Source organism: Xenopus laevis, chromosome 2L (genome assembly GCF_017654675.1).
Source record: "Xenopus laevis strain J_2021 chromosome 2L, Xenopus_laevis_v10.1, whole genome shotgun sequence".
Taxonomy (NCBI): domain Eukaryota; kingdom Metazoa; phylum Chordata; class Amphibia; order Anura; family Pipidae; genus Xenopus; species Xenopus laevis.
In genome coordinates, this window is record NC_054373.1 from 32,674,961 (window position 1) to 32,680,960 (window position 6,000).

Genomic DNA, 6,000 nt, shown 5'->3' on the forward strand with positions numbered 1-6,000 from the left:
AAGGGTATGGATGTTCTCCCCTGGCTTGTGTGGGTTTCCTCCAACACTCCAACTACATACAGGCAGGTTAATTGGCTCCTGATAAAACTGATCCTTGTATGTGTGAATGTAATAAATTAGATTGTGACCTTAGATTGTAAGCTCTGTTGGGGAAGGGACTGATGGGAATGATGTATAATCTCTGTAAAAGGCAGCAGAATATTTCAGCATGTTGTCAATAAAGGATGATGATAACAATATAGTTGTCTATCTCCCCACAGGTGTTTCCAAGTATAACCATCGAAAAGGTAAGGATAAGGTCACACTGGGCGATTTGGGGAGATTTAGTCACCTGGTGACTAATCGCCTCAATCTCCCCAAATGCTTTACCTCTGACTTGCGCCGGCTAAAATGAAAAATCGCCTACGGCATGGCACACGCGTCGCTTCGTATTCCGAAGTCTTCCGAAGTTTCCTAAATCTCCCCAAATCGCCCAGTGTAACCTTACCCTAAGAGGCACAACTGTGACACCAGTGACATTGTTTAAGCATCTGCACGGCATTACTCACCCCGCACCTTTCACAATAGAAGTTTGGAGTCTAGATATTGTACTAATGAGCAAATAAAAATAATTGAAATAAACACATTCAACACTCATAACTGGATTACATGAACCTGTTTGATTTTGTTTGTGATGATCTGATGCTTGAGCTTGATGGATCTGAATCTACCATAAAACACATTTTGTATCTTGCTATGTGGGAAGCATTTGGGAACAAATACACATAGACAGAAATTGATTGGGGTACATACACATGCACATACGTGTTGGTTAACGCACCCAATAACATAGGGTTTATCTTATGATGGTAGCCACTATACCAGGGGTCCCCAACCTTTTTTGGCCCTGGGACCAAAAAAGAGGCAATTTTTTTTCAAGGACCGGGGGGAGGTCGGGGACGGTGGGGCGGGGGGGTTAAGGAAGGTTAGCAGTGGGAGTAAGAGGGGTCGGCGACCAATTTGGGTGAAATTCGAGCACCACGTTCATTGTTAGGCGGCCCAGTTCAGGACTGTCCGCTGCCCGGTTCTTGGCCGCGGCCCGGTGGTTGGGGACCCCTGCACTATACAATTGTGATACCGGTGTCCTTTAGAGCATGGCTATCCAACAGTAGGACAAACAAGCCAGATGTGTGCCTCCAAAAGTTCCTTATCCATTACACCATTATTAAATAATACTGTTACATCTAAGGTTCCTGCAGGTTAACGTGATGTGCAGATTCATACTAGTGCAACCACTGCCATTATCTGCTTATTATGTTTCCAAGCCTCTCTTATGTCAGTGATACATGGCCTTCAAACGTGCCCATTAAACAGCAGATTTTATCTTCACTCCTCACAACAGTGTTCATATTAATGTGTCTTCAGAATAAGGGTTTTGTTTACGTAAATGTACAGTGAAACACATTCAAGCTGTGTGTGTATCCTTCATAGATTCGAATTAAAAGTGCCACAAGTGACCAAACTATCATTAAAGGTAGTAAATGGCAGTCTAGATTCATTTTATTTGCTGGGGACCCCAAACTACAAGCCTTTTGAGTAGAAAACAACTACAATTTTAGCTCTGAATTACTTTTCAAGAAGAGGGGAGGATTATGGGAGTTCGGTCAAATATGGCTCACATCAGTTCACAATCAGTGAATTTTTTTCTTACAGAACATATGGACTGTTGTTAAGGGTGTTCGTTGCCTATAGCAGCCAAATGTTGATAAACTTGCCCTAAATCCCCTGGCAATATACGTTGTTTTGTAAAATGATAGGGCTTTATTGACCACTTCCATCTATCCAAGGTTCTGCTTTCATTGGAGGTAACTGTGCCAAGTGTCAGTCGCAGGGCGAGGTTCTGTTGTCTGAACCATTACAAATACAAAGGCAAATACCTGGGACCAGTACTTGAAAATGTATGGTCAGCACCATATAAAAATATATAAAATAATAAATATAAATTTGTTTAAGCTTGTCTTTGGCTGATACCATTCAAAGTAGGAGATGCCGCAACATTGTAGCCCAGTTTTTTCAATGAAGGGAGGTATATCTGCCGACCATTTTCCATAGCAGGCGAGTTGCTTTTGGTTGTTGGGAGCATAAGGACTTGAGAAATCTAGGCAGAAATATGAAGCTGGAGCTTATTTTGAAAGATAGTAGCTTCCAGTTTAGGTCCATCGAGTGAAGACATGCCGCATACTTGAGCTGCCAGTACCTAAAACATATGTTGGGAGTTAGACCTTCTGTAACATGCAATTGGTCTAAATGGTGGAAATCCTGTAAGCATTTGATCCCTAATCGGACGCACCGCTGAAAGTCGGAGAAACCATTAAAGTGCTGGAGACCAGGCTTCACCAGAGTGGAGTGTTGGGAGAGTAGATTGAATCTCCTTTAGGTGGCAGGAGTTTTTGTGCAGTGGTCCAAGCCTTCAATCTAGTGATCATAGAAGTGGTAATGGTTTGGTGTACCTCCCTGTCCCCTTATGGCAGAGCTCTTAATGTTTCCAGGGATCCCAGCACCACAATCTCTATAACAATAGCAGGGTTAGAATAGACCTGATTCACACCACCATGGAACAGTAACCAAGATAGCTGCTAAATAATAAAGATAAAAGTCATGCATAACCCCCTGTAAATACCAATCTTTGAAGCACAGGTATAAAAAACCTAAAGTCCTTATTGTTTCAAATAAACAGGATAATCAGATAATTCTGTTGTTTAAAGAAATATTTAGGCAGCCATCAGGGAGTGTTCCTAAAGACTTATAACAGGAGTGCCCAAACGTTTTGCACCGAGGGCCAGAGGGGAAAATGTGTGGGGGCCGACCATTCAGCCTGACACTCTTTGAACCATTAATTAAATTACAGGAATCGAGTAATCGTAGCAGTAATATTTGGGCACATTAGTGAAATGATCTGCCACTTGGTCTATACTGAAGCTGATTGGTCGGACTTCGTTAAAATCGGTCGTTCGGGCAAGAAAAATCTTTGTGTCTATGGGATTAGACCTTTGCTATAGGATTCCTGATCGTACTGTGCTGGGGGGCCTCATTATTATTAATTTCATGATGGAGGCTGAGGGGCCGGTGTAAATTTAAAAAAAGGGCCACAATTGGCCCCCGGCCGCACTTTGGACATGCCTGATTTATAGGAATTGGGGATAGGAACTGCATTTTAATAAGATTAACAAGATTTAGAAGTTCTTTCCCAGATTATAATCTTCTTTATCAAATTTGCCTTGTGACAAGGGGGAAATGCAAATGTTGGGCAGCCCCCCTAGCGAATTCAATCTGAAATTCCCTGATTCTATAGTACAGGTATGGGACCTGTTATCCACAGTGATTCTATGCCTCCTGTGATGCCGCCCCCCCTGCTCCCCAGTGCTTACCTTTTTTTCTACTTCTTTGGTACTGAGGACTGCAATTTTTCACACTCACACTCCACTCCCTTTGGCTAAATCCAGCAGCAGATAAGAAACATTTCAATTCCGAATATGAGCATCATTGAAAAGTTTGATACATTTTTAATCACCTGCAGTCCAACATAATCTCACTCTCACGGCTCAAAACTTTATCTAGAGAAGCGCACAATGCAAATCAGATGTTCTGCAAGGATGGCTTTTATTATAAACTGCATTTATTCCCCCTGAGGTTTGCGGGCCACAAATGAAGGACCCATGGGCCACCAGCGATGTACTAGAAAATCATGTAAATATTTAGAGGCCCATTTATCAAAGGCTGAATTTCAAATTCATGTGATTTTTTTTTTTCCAATTTGAATATACTCACAATTAGACTGGGAGTTTATTTAAGAAAAACTCGAATGTCTAATATTTTTTTTCAAATTTGATATTGCGTTTCTTTCCACAAAACCAAAACACAATTATTAATATCAAGAGTTTGTTACAAAATGTCCAAAAAGAAGGAACCACCAGAAGAGTTATTGCAGTCGCACAATCCAATATAGGTATGGGACCTGTTATCCAGAATGCTTGGGACCTGGGTTTTGCAGATAACAGATTTTTCCGTAATTTGGATCTTTATACCTTAAGTCTACTAGAAAATCATGAAAATATTAAATAACCCCAATAGGCTGGGTCTGCTTCCAATAAGGATTAATTATATCTTAGTTGGGATCAAGTACAAGGTACTGTTTTATTATTACGGAGAAAAAGGGAATCCTTTAAAAAAAAAATTGGATTATTTGATTATAATGGAGTCTATGGGAGATGTTCATTCCGTAATTCAGAACCTTCTGGATAATGTGATAACGGATCCTATACCTGTATTTATAAATTCGAAAGTAATTTGTGTGGACAAAAGGAAAAAACAAACTGGAAAATATATTAATTCAATTCATGTAAGAAATTCATAGTGATTCAAATAAAGTTCATGTGTTAAAAAGAAACTACTGTTTGTGGTCATTGAATCAATTGTGCAAATTCATTTAAAAAATTCATAAATATAAAGGGGCAAATTCACTAACCGGCGAAAATTCGCCAGCGATGGCTCTGCGCACATCGCAACACTTCGCCAGGCATAAATTCGCCTGCTAATTCACGAAGATCCGAAGTTGCGCACAGGGTAACAAACGCTAGCGAAGTTGCGCTAGCAAAAATACGCTCAGCAGTTCGAAGTTACGATATCGTCGGCTAATTTGCATATGGCGTGCAGTTAAAGAACAATGGCCGTATATGTTGCAGCAAATCCATTACACTACACAAGGCCAGGGAACCTTAATACAATTATATAAAGTTGTTATAATGCCCTACACATGTGCCCACAGTTTAGTTTAGGTGCCATATGTTATCAAATGTAGGGCGGAATGAGGGTACCCCAAAAAAATTGTTTCGATCTTTTTTCAGCCTATCACCCTGTAAAAAGGACACCAGAGTTTTTTGGGACTTAGAAAATTTTTAACTTTTTTTTTGAAAAACTCCTATCTACTCTATTGCACTTCGCCTCGTCTGCGGTGGCGAAGGCAAGTCTGGCGATAGAGGTAACGTTCAGTAAAATCCGCATCTTAGTGCTCTTTCGCCAGAGTGAAAATTCACCTGGCGTTAGAGTGAAAAGTTGTGCCAGAATCTATCTCCTTGCAGAAATTACACCAGCTAAATTACACCAGCAACTGTTAGTAAATTGGCGAAGTGCCGAAATGACGTCACACTGGCGAATTTTCGCCAGCGTTAGCCATTTCGCCCTTTAGTAAATTTCCCCCAAAGTGCTTATAGTGATTAAAGTGCCAAACATGCGATAGGCTGTTCACAATCCACAGATACCAAAAGATTGGACTTAAATAAAACATACAAGGGAAAGTTGTGCTCACCACTATTTTTTAAAACCATTAGGCGGGGGTGCAATGAGGCTGTGACCACAAAATACATATAGTCAACTACAAGAATCCTCTGCACTCAACCCATTATCAATATATTTAAAACAGAGAAATAAAACGTAACATTTAATAGCTCTGTTAAAAATATATACCATGAGGGCAAAATTGATAAAGTTAAAAACAAGTAAAAATATTTGATGTATAACAATCTGGTATAAAAGTGTTCCTGATACTCAGTATGAAAAAGAATTGTCCCACTGGTCCCACCACGATCTTACATCAGACCCATGCACCCTCTATAAATTAATACAAGTCAAAGGAAGAACTTGGGTGTTGCCCTGTAGTGTTGCAAAAACAATATTGGAAATATAAACCATTAATAAAGTATGCAATATATTCTTGTATTCACTAGGTAAATAATGCAGATCACACATAATGAGCCAAGTTTGTTGTGCCAGTCAAGGATCCCTACCACTATGTCCTCTCAGAGGCACCTACAATCATGTGACCTAATCCCTATTACTTGTGATTCTTACGCATCACCAAACAATAATGTACATGTCCTCCCTGCTTGTCAGCACAATGTAAAGTTATTGAAGACGTTGGTGGAATAAATCAACCTTACATATACTTACATATTTACTCCTGGT